We start from the raw sequence: 12,240 nt of genomic DNA, 5'->3' as shown, positions 1-12,240 counted from the left end.
GCCATTTGAGAGATCAGCCACATGGCCTGAGGACAGCAAATCAGGGTGATGCTTTGAGACACCCCCACAATCACTTTGCACAATATGACAGAGCTTTAGGATTTAATGTGTGCCCTGTTAGATTTTAATTTTGCTTTGGGCTGATTATTCCTTTCTATTTCCCTATATCTCCATTTTGGAATAGAAATATTTATCATATCCCATCTCATCATTCTATTATTGAAGTATATAACTTGATTTTTGGTTATACATGGGCTCATAGCTGGAAGGCATTTACCTTGAGTCTCACATAAGGCCTTGCCCTTGACTTTGGAGAGATGCCTAAATATATTGAGATTTTAGGATTATTTGGGTTTAAATGTATGCATTTACAGTGTGAGAATAATTGTTCTTTGGAAGTCAAGGAGGACTTGGGTTTTAGAGATGATTCATCCCACTAAATCTCATGTTTTGGAAGATTAGTCTCTAATGTGACAATGTTAAGAGTTAGTAGCCCCTGTAAAATGTGGGGCCTAGTGGTATACAATTAGCTGTCCTCCCAAAGAATAATGTAATTTACATTGTACCCTAGCTACTTTCTCTGAGAGCATGTTGTTACTTTCTTTTATTATATATTTATTTTTTAGGTGTAGATGGACACAACACAATGCCTTTATTTTTATGTGGTACTGAGGATCAAACCTGGGTCTCACCTGGGGTAGGTAAGCGCTCTACCTCTGAGCCACAATCCCAGCCCCAATATTGTTACTTTCTTACCATGTCATCTATTACATACAACAATGCTACTGCCATTGTGATGTTGTTTGACATAAGGCTCTCAGCAGAGCCTAGCTTCTGTGAATGCCATGTTATTGAACCTCTAAAACTATGAGCTAAATGAGTCTCTTTTCTTTACAACATACTGACCTCGTTTATTTTGTTTTAGCAATGGCAAACAAATAAATACACTTTTCAAAAATCACAGAAGTCTTTAAATAGACAAATAAATCACATAAAAGAGCAAACCTAGAAGTATTACTCTACGTGGCTTCAAAATCATTCACAAAGCTACAATAATCAAATAGCATACTGGGTTAAAAACTGACACATTGACAAAGAGAAGAGATATAGATCTCACAACTAAACCTATGAATTTATGGTCAACTCATTTTTTTCAAGGGACCCAAGAACACACATTGGGCAAAAGACAGTAACTTCATATTATATGCATCAGCAAGTACTGAGAAGCAATATTTTTTTTCAGTTTCTTAAGAAAAGGTAAAAGCAGAGGCAAATAAAGCAAATATAATAAGCTGGATTGTACCAAACTAAAAAGATTCTGTATAGGAAAGGAATAGATGAATAGTGAAGGGAATAAAGTAATAAAATAAAATAAAAAAGTAATAAAAATAAAGTAATAAAAGCAAATAATGAAGCAATAAAACAAATAATCTAATAAAAATGGTCAGTTAATGAGAGAGATCATCCCTCTGTTTTTTTCTTTTGAAAGAAAGATTTTAGCCAAGGGACATAGAATAAGCAAAAAGAGTTCATTTAGTAAAATTGAAGTATACTCCACGTGGAATGGCTGTCTCCCAGAGAGGAAAGGGTGTAGGGTTAACCCCGTGGTGGGTTGCTCTATTTAGTCTGAAACTCTTCCTCTTCATGTGTTATGTATTTGACATGGTAACTATGGTTTCTTCCCATGGCTTACTTTCTCAGTACTCTGCACATGCTCCAAAACTGGAAAGTGTCTTAGGCTGGTTATAGCCATTTCTCTTTTCTTTTAAGAATATAGTATCTGTCCCTGAGGGAGGCAGGTTTATTTATGAGCATTATTTTTATGTGGTGCTGAGGATCAAACCCAGGGCCTCATGCATGTTAGGCAAGTGCTCTACTACTGAGCTACAACCCCAGCCCTGGACTCTGTTTTATATCCCTTCATACCATTCATGTCTAGCTACATACTTTAAGAAAATGAAGCAGCTCAGTAGTGCAGACTGTACTCCCACCTACTTGGGTTACCAAGGCAGTAGTATTTTAAGTTCAAGGACGACCTGGACAATTTATTGAAGCCCTGTCTCAAAATACAAATGAAAAATGACTGGGAATATAGCTCAGTGGGCATCCTGTGCATCTCTGGGTTCAACCCAGTGCATCTCTGGGTTCAATCCCTGGTACCGTGGAAATAACAACATAAACTAATGAAATAAAATAATATAGCCAAAGGTAAATAAACACTCTGAAATAAAGATATTCAAATAACCCAACAGATATTCAAAAATGCAAAAATTCATTGGTCATCAGGGAAATGCAAATGAAAACTATAATGAGATTTTGCCTCACACCACTTAGAATGGCTGTTATCAAAAACAAAAATTGTAAGTGGCATTAAGTGCATGTGTGGGAAAAGGAAAGTTTGTGCACTGTTGATAGGAATGTAAATTTATGCAGTCATTATAGGAAACTTTATGTACTTTCCTTAGACAACTAGAAATAGAACTGGTATATGATCCGGCAACACCACTTTTGTGTATATATGTAAAATTATTGAAATCAGTATGCCAAAGAATTATTTCCACCCCCATGTTCATCTCAGCATTAATTGCAATAGCTAGGATGTGGAAACAAGTGTTCAATATTAGATATATGGATATAGAATATGCTTTGTATATACATAATGGAATATAATTCATTCTTTAAAAAGATGGAAACTTTTCAATTTGTGATGATGTAGATGAATGTAGAGAATATCATGTTTGGGGAAACAAGCCAGATACAAAAAAAATAAATTAATACAGTATGATCTACTTTTATATGGAAGGTAAAAAATCTTAAACTTATAGAAGCAGAAAGTAGAATGATGGATGGGGAGAAGGGAGATGTTGATCAAAGGGTACAAGGTTTTAGTTAGACAGAAATAATGTGCTTTGGTGATATATTGCATCAAAAGTTGACTGTAATAAATAATAATGCATTATATATTTCAAAGTTGCTAAAATAGTGGATTTTAAATGTTTCAGCACAAAATATAGGTATAGAACATGATGGATTTGTTTCTTAGCCTGATTTAAACATTTCGCATTTCAAACAAGTATCAAAACATCACATTATACCCTATAAGCACATAAAATTATTATTTTTCAATTAAAGATAAAATGTATATATGTCTCATCTTCTGAAGATATTAAATTGTACTTTATTAAACACTGTAGTTGAAAAATAAATTTGCATGCTTAATTCAGGTTACTGACAGTTGATTGAGAACCTCTACAAGATACCATAGAAATAATTTATATTTTTGATTGTTTTATACACCTTCTCTGGATCTTTTTCAATGCCAGTTATTAAACTTTTTGTTTCGTTTTTCTTTGTTATTTTTAAATGGTTGAATAGAGTCATTTTGACTAATTTTAATTACACCAGCTTTTTAATGTAGAAGTAACTCCTAAAATTACTACAAAAAATGAAAAAAACTATATTCATAAGTGTGAAAGAGCACAGCATTGATGAAATCATTTTATGTGGCTGAAAGGTATTTTTAAGAACTATCATGTACTAGTAAATATATACTAAATACTTTTACACTTTTCAGTGATTTTAGTGTTCTAATATATTGCACATAAGGCACTTAGAGATTAATGAAAAATAGTAACAAATTTAAGATGATGTATTTGGTAGAACACCAACAAATAACCTGTCACATTACCAAGCAAGAACTGACCTGAGGTGGGAGTGAGGATGTTAGGAATAAAGTAAAATTTAGAAAACTTTTCAGATTAGACATTTGTTATCTGATTATCTATATCTGGTAAAAAATAAGTCTAAAGAAAAAAAACTTGAGGGAATAAAAGTAATTTGGTATCAATTAGCCAATGTGTGACAGATAGATACCCTAGCTATCAAGAAGAGAAGTCAAAATCTATGTATGAAATATGGTAACTGCCACCTATATTTATGAAAAAATAAGACTGATTTTATAAAATGTGTCATGTTGAACTACTGTTACGTTTAATATTCCTTATTTTTAAAAAGTTGGAAATGACAGAAAAGATTCAGATTGGTAAGAAATACTTCATGTATCCCTTAAGTTACTCAAGTCTTTCTTTTTATCAAGTTGTCTATATATTTTTCATTTTATTTATTCATTTATTATTTTTAGATAATAAACACATGATAATAGAATATATTTTGATATATTATACCTATATGGAGTATTACTTATTTTGATTAGGATCCCATTCTTGCGGTTACACTGGCTATATATACATGATGTGGAGTTACACTGGTTATGTATTCACATATGAGCATAAGAAAGTTATGTCTGATTCATTCTACTATCTTTCCTATTCCCATTCCCCCTTCCCTTCATTCCCCTTTGTCTAATCCAATGAATTTCTGTTTTTCCCTTCCCTCTTAGTGTGTGCTAGCATCAGTATATGAGAACTTAATCTTTTAATACTGTGTCTTAAAATTCACCTACATCTACCAGAAAAAAACAATTATGTATCCTTCTTATAATTTATGCATAATATTATAAAACCACAAGACAGGAAACCAATTGACATATCTTTGGAAGATTGAATAAAAAGATAATAATGAATAAGGCTGTAGGATGAAGTTGGTAATTTTCATGGCTGTAAGATAAATAACTTGAAGAATTCGGTTCAAAAGAAGCTGCATTTGTTCCTTCATATCTGTGGTTTTCTCAAGCATTTCTTAGTCTTCCACATGTTCAAATTTGGCAGACTTCTTTACTCATATTTACTGATCAGACTACTGGCACTGAGAAATGAACATTTAGACTCATTTGGAAAATGAAAAGAAGAGGTGGTGATAATAAATAGACTTTCACCCTCATATCTTTAACAAATCCCAACAGCCAGAATTTATAGAAAATGAGATGTAATTTGTTGTAATGAGACACTTATTCTTTTAATGAAAATAAGTGAATAATAGTACTATTTAGTGCTTGGAAGCAATACATAATGGTTTAATAAATTCATTAATATTTCATTTGCTGTGGCTATTTTTCTTGCTTTGTGAAGAATGAGTTAATATTGTCAAAACATGTCATTTTCTTCCAAATTTAATGGATTTACATCAGTGCATGACAAAATTGGATGTGCGAAATGCTGAGGCAGGAGAAAATATAACTAAACATAGTCTATCAAGCCACTTTTAAAAACTATTTTCCCTGATTTCCAATTTTTTAATTTGCAATCATTACAGACTGTTTTTCAAATTTGCTAAAATGATGCATAATTTCAAAAATTATGACACAATGTTTTGCACATCAAATGGAAAAAAAACATCCCCTTGAATCCTTCTGGTTCTGAGTTCAAATGTATATTTCCTATTTCTTGATAAAATGTTGATATTAGGTAGCTTAAATACCCATGTACCACAGGATATGTAATTTCAAACAGCATTTAAAACTTTCAGTCATGTTTTAGATAAATAATAACATAATCTACTATGCAATGAAAGCTATTAAATCACCCACCTCACCTACCCCTATTATATTTTTAGAGAAACGAATGGCAAGTTTAAGTGATTCACCTGAGTATCCCATGTCTTAATTTTTCTACTGCATTTGTTGCTATTGTCTATCAATAATCTATTCTGATTTACGTGGCCATAAGTTCTAAAGGAATAGTTTTATTTAGATATATATTAACGTATTTAGATATATTAATATAATTTAGATATATATTAATCAAGAAATAATTAAAATTATGATAACATCAATATGTAGGAAATATTTGTAGGGAATGTTCTGAAGTGATCTAAAGTTGTTTCAAGAGGAAAAAAGGATAAAATGAAAACTGTCTAAAATTTCACTTTTCCCTTTTTGTAAATTACTTTGAATTGGAAACAATGGTTATTCTTCTTAAGAGGACTTAAAACAGTGATCCATCCATATCAACAATCTTATGGCAATCTGTATGCTGCTGAATTTTGACTAATTTGTAAAATATATCATTTATTCTACAAAGTAAACATGCATTTTAAAGAAAATTTCCTGAGATATAAATTCAAGCCAAAGAATTATTTTGTATTTCATGAGGTCATGGCATTAAACAGTTTTAAAGAAATACTGACATGTCCCAAACACATCAAAAGAATAGTATAATTTTTAGATTTCTTGTACCAAATATCATGAGATATATTGTTGTAGTGATATTATCATGATTTAAAATTATTTGTTCTGTATTGTTTTGGGTATTTCTCATATCTTCATGAATGCTTCTGATTTTTTTCAGTGTTACACTGTAGACAGATGATAAGCTATATAACACTTGTAAGGTACTTATTTTAGAAGTAGGTCCTGTGATTCAGGTGCATTAAAAGCCACAATTATTTTCCACTGGAATTTTACCCTCTTTTGATGGAAAGCCCATCTAATTGGTGTGTTTTCTGGTGTACTGAAGAGAGGATAGTAGGTGACAAGAAATAAGAGATTATCTTCTTTATGCATTTTACTCAATGTATTTTATTTACTAATCCATATAAGAAAATGGAACAAGTCAGTAAAATGTCACCATAACATTAAAGTTTATTCTTCTGCTTTGCGTTAATTTTGGCTTAGTATATAATAAAGAATTGTTTTGGGTCTTATGTGCATACTTTTCGATTGGAAAAAAATATTTATCTGTCTGTCTTTTGTGTGGTGGGAGGTACAAAGGCATTAAGAAGACTGAAAGACCCTATCAGAAAAGAGCAAAACCACAAAGCACTGCAATATTTTTTGCATAAAACTAAAGTTTTATTACTTTGGTTGGAAACATGAATTAGGATAAAATGTGTTGTTCAAAAGATGCTAATAAAACTAAGCTAGAGAAATAATTGTGATGAAACTTATGTCTCATATAAACATAAATATAATAGTTATTATTCTTTTTGTCACTTACTTTTTGAATTTGCCTTATAATTCTCATTTTTCTTTATTCCAATTTTTTCTCATCTTAGTTACTGTGAATAAAATTATTAACATAAATTCTATTTGTCAGGACTAGGATGTAGGACTAGTCACTGAAAGTTGAATAACATTTCTAATTTATTAAAAAAAGAAGAATGATTACAAGTAGTAAAAAGAGCACAAATGAAGTATGTCAGATAAAATATGCATTCATCAACTAAAAATGTGTCCTCAAAGTAAATTCAACTAGAATTATTTCTTTAAAAAGTTTACAGAAAAGCATTCCTACATTATGCAAATTATTTCTAAACTGGTTTGTCTTGGGTTTCCAAATTCCATAACTAAAATTGAGGAATCAAATATTTCAAATGATAACTAAATTTCAGGTCACTTGAACAGATGCTATGTTACATTCTATGATGAATTGATTTAAAATTTGAAACAAATTTCATTTTGTATATATACAGATTTACATAAAATCAACAGTTTGGGCCAAAATGTATGCTGTTCTATAATAATAACTCACAGAACTTGACACAAGGCTAGACTCAGAGTACTTTTTTGACTGATTTGAAATAAATCACCTGTAAAATTCTATTACAGAGTTTGAACAAAAATCTTCTGCAGTCTGATCTGCTGTGCCTCAAATTAAGTCTGCAGTCCACTGTCATGAAAATAACCACAATGTTGATTCATTAATTTGTCCTCACCATTTAAGATCTGAGATCCAACTCATCTTTTTTTATGGTTAATTATCGTGGTCAATGTCTCCAGTTGCTCCTTTTTAATATACTGCTTATCATTCAATGAACATGTTTCATTTTTTGAACATATTACTATACTCTCTTATGTATCTTCTCAATCTATGGGGAGAAGAACAGCTCACTCCGAGGCAAAACAAAAATTTAAAGGGAATTCTCAGTATTACTTATAGCTTCATATAGCTGAATTCACCTAATCCAAATTAATCTGTTTTAGAAGGTTTTACTGTTTGATTCCTACTACATTGCATTATTCACTACAATATGTCTGAATGTTATGACCTATGAAGAGAACTCATACTTTTGAACTTAGAGAAATAAATTAAGATGATGTCCCAAACATAGGACATAAATTAAATATTTGATCTTCCATTTATAATTTATGTCATATTTAAATGTCCAAACTCTCCATATATAAGAACTGAAAAACTTAATTATATAAAATATTTTATATAAGAAGTTCTGCATTGTATCAGTTTCTATGTAGACATAGAAGTTCAAGTATCACATGAAAAACAATTTTATAACTATAGCTGATCAAATTTTCCAAGGCTGATGTGAAATATAATAATAAATCATGTTCCCCTGCATCAGTCATGTTTTATTAAGTTATTGTCTCCTAATCCAAAATAAATGCATGCAATGAGATTGAGCATAACACAAGGGAAGAGAGCAGCCATGAAATTTTAAAATATTGTAATGATAAATATGAGGCAGTAGAATTATAGGCCATTTGGGAAAGTGTTTATGTAGTTATGCTTAAGAAAACTTTGCTTTATTCACCGCAAATATAAAATACAAAAGGAAAGTTCCAGGAGTCAGAATTGTTTGCTTACTCAGTCTATATATGATTATCAACACAGCAAACATTCACTCTTCACCTCTTGTTACAGTCATAATGGATTTATTCATTTAACATTATTGTTAATTGTTTTGGCAAAACATAAAATAACGAGGGGTAAACTTGTATATCTATAAGGAAAACAAATTAAAACTTTAAAAGATGGAGCACACAGGCATCAAAAAATATAAACAATAGTGTACTTTTGGAATATATTATTTTCCTTAATTTTTCTTATGCGTTTTGTGTAGACAGTTTTGATGAATAGAGAACATTCATCTATATGCATTTAATGTCAAGATAATGTGTTATTCACATGAAATAAATTTGTCATTGTTAGTTAACAAAAAACAAATGCCATTAAATAAAGCTGTTTGCATGTCTATCAAATAAACTCATCGTTTCTCTAAAAAGGCAAAACTATATCATGAATTTCATGGCTGTTAATACATTTCACTTTATTTAAATATTCTAAATGTCTTTGAATCATTTAGTAGAGATTGGGTCTTTCCACAGATTTAACTGAATCAACCTCTTTGCATGAGCAAATAACAGGTAGAATTTGAACCTAAAGTAGAAGTGTGATAATTCTTGAATTTTTATATCATCATCAGTAATTGAACATTCAAATCACACATTTTTAGCAAAATCAAAGAAAAATTTAGTGTATTATCACTTAAAATGCACTTTTAAATAACATTTTTATTCAAACCTTCCTAACACATATCTTTTAAAAAAAATTTTTTTTCCTAAGGAAAAGAAATGTATTAGAAACAGTGGAGCTACTAGAAGCAGAGCTTCTTAAACCAATGTATTATAAACTTCAAATGAACATACATTAGTGAGAATTGCAATAATCTAGGGGAATTGCAACCAGCTATATTTTAAAAAATATAATCAAATAGAAAATATCAGAGACCAATGCAGAGTGTTTTCATTAAATGTAACTTGGTTCTGAGTGTGTTTATAGATTCTCTATGTGAAATTCTTATCATGGGCCAAGGGAAAACAATTTTCAAAACCATTGTCCTAGTCAATGAAAAATAGTTTCTGTTATCCATAGACTCGTGGCCAGGCAAATGTGACCTAAGCATGAGACAAAGGTGGTTTTTATAAAGACCTTTCATGCTTGCTCCTGTCCATTTTGAGAACAGGATGGAACAATGAAAGTGAACCTGAGGTGGATGTGCCCCACTGGTGTCAAATCATTTCTAAACAGTCAAGAGATAAATGTCAAGTCTTGCATGCACTTTCAGAACTGCCTTCACTCACTGAAACGACTCACTCCTGTGGGGACAGCTGGGTGGCAGTGGCAGCAACTCTGCCATTTACAACACGAATGCAGTGGGATCCCTTAATACTAAGAAGGTGCCCTGAGTCACCTCAACTTATATCATTGCTAATTTTAAAAGCCTATGTTATTGAAAAAAGATAGCATATTTTGGACTCACTGCTTCCTGTAGATGGAACCAATTAGTAATACTGTTACTGTGAGGAAAGAGTTTCCATCATTATTTTTCCTGTGTGTATCTCAAAATTGTATACTATTTATTGTCTTTAGTTGATAATTCAAAATAAATTCATCCTACTACCCATTTTAAAACAGAAATGAAAAAATCCCCATCTGATACTTCTGTGAGCTATTTCATTTTTCTTGAATAGATAAAGCTATTTTCTATTTCTGATAGGACAAAAAGTTCTAATAGATTTTTAAGGCAGTAATATAAATGGAATAAATGGTGCTTCCTTCTAATAGGTCAGAGAAATTCCATGAGACAATATGTATCACTTTGAACAGTCTAATATAATCCCATTTTTCTAAATAAACTAGCTGAGGTGGTCTTCCTTTAACTACAGTTCTTTTATAACCATGACTTACTGTTAATAACATTTGATACTTTCTTGTAGCTTTACAAGGCAACATGACTTTCAGTTCCTATGGACAACATATCAGTTGTGCTTCCTCCAAAACTGTTAATGTATATACAAACCAATGTGACTCACTTTTCACAGCCTAAATGTTTCAGTATGGAATTTAACTTGTACTGTATTTTCATTTGCTAACACAAGATTATTCTCTAGTTTCATGTATGTTTATCTTATAATTCCATTTTTCCTTCTTTACATTTAACTTTCTTTTTTAATTTATTTATTGCATACATGACAATAGTGGAATGTCTTACATGTAACTTTCTAAGAACCTTACACAATTTTATTTTAAAATAGTCAGCTTCCATTCCACACATACTCATTTAACTCTAAGGTTGTATGATAAAGTGTGATTTTCTTTCACAGTAAAGAACATGTAGCAGAAAAGGGCCAGTGATCAAGCATTATGGTTATGTATTCATCTGTTAAAAGAAATATGGAACAACAATGTTTTGTGATGAAAGCATGCTTATGAAAAGAACTGGTTTAAGAACTTATGTATAGGGCTGGGGATGTGGCTCAAGCAGTAGCGCGCTGGCCTGGCATGTGTGCGGCCCGGGTTCGATCGTCAGCACCACGTACAAACAAAGATGTTGTGTCTGCCGAAAACTGAAAAATAAATATTAAAAATTCTCTCTCTCTCTCTCTCTCTCTCTCTCTCTCTCTCTTTTAAAAAAAGAACTTATGTATAATGTTGAGAAAGCACCCTAGACTCACTCATCATTGAAAATTTGTTTTATTTAACTCCCCACAGTGGTTATAAAGCCAAAATAAAATATGTGAAAGTATTCAAATTGTCTATAATATTCTGTACATATCAATGGCTTTTATTGCCTCACTTTCTGTATGTGACTCTTTGTGCATTTATTAAAAAATGTTATCTTGCTCAGTAATTGTACTGGATTTATTTTTAGGATGTAAATAAATGACTGTCATTTTTCTCATAAGAATAAAAATCAAGAATATATGAGAACGTTTTCCAAAATAAATAAGTAGGAACATTAATACAGGGAAAAGACCTGTATTTGTAAGTTTATCTATAAATGATTGCTGTTCCCTAATCATGTCATTTTCCTACCCTTTACTATTGCCTTTTGTATATGCCATTGCTTATGCTCCATATTACCTTCCCATACCTCCACTATTTATCTTTCATACTGTGTATGAATGTGTCTTTCATAAGAAATAATCTTCTTCTGGATAGAGTAGGCTACATTGCCTTTTAAGTCACTATTTCTTAAAGAACATTTTACAATTTATTTAATTATACATTACATTAGGACATATTTTGAAATAATTATGAAAGCATGGAATATAATTTGCCTTAATCCAATTCCTAGCACTTCACCCCTCACCCCTCCTCGACTCTATGGATCTTTGAACATTATATATATATATATAATTTTTTAATTAGTGTCTTATGGATATACTTCAGGAGCAGGTGGCAAAATTTTTCTCCCATTCTCCCATTAATGTTGTGATACCCTGTGGTATATTCATGTGTGTACATATGAAATTCAGTCAGATTCATAGCACTGTTCTTCCCTTATCGCGTCCATCCTTCCTGCTTCCTAGCCCCCTTCTTCTACTGTCTTCTATTTTGATTAAATACACTTCCTTTTTTTTCTTGTTCTTTCCCCTATCTAGCTTATTTTGGGTGAGTTTATGCATATCAGAATAAAAATTTGACCTTTTACTTTTTAGGGACTAGCTTATTTCATGATAGTCCCCAGGACCATCCATTTACCAGAAAATGCCATAATTTCATTTTTCTTTATGGCTGAATAATATTCCATTTTATATATATA

Source organism: Marmota marmota, unplaced genomic scaffold, assembly GCF_001458135.2.
Source record: "Marmota marmota marmota unplaced genomic scaffold, marMar, whole genome shotgun sequence".
Classification (NCBI taxonomy): Eukaryota; Metazoa; Chordata; class Mammalia; order Rodentia; family Sciuridae; genus Marmota; species Marmota marmota.
The sequence above is the reverse complement of the archived record's forward strand: the minus strand, read 5'-3'. Positions refer to the sequence as shown.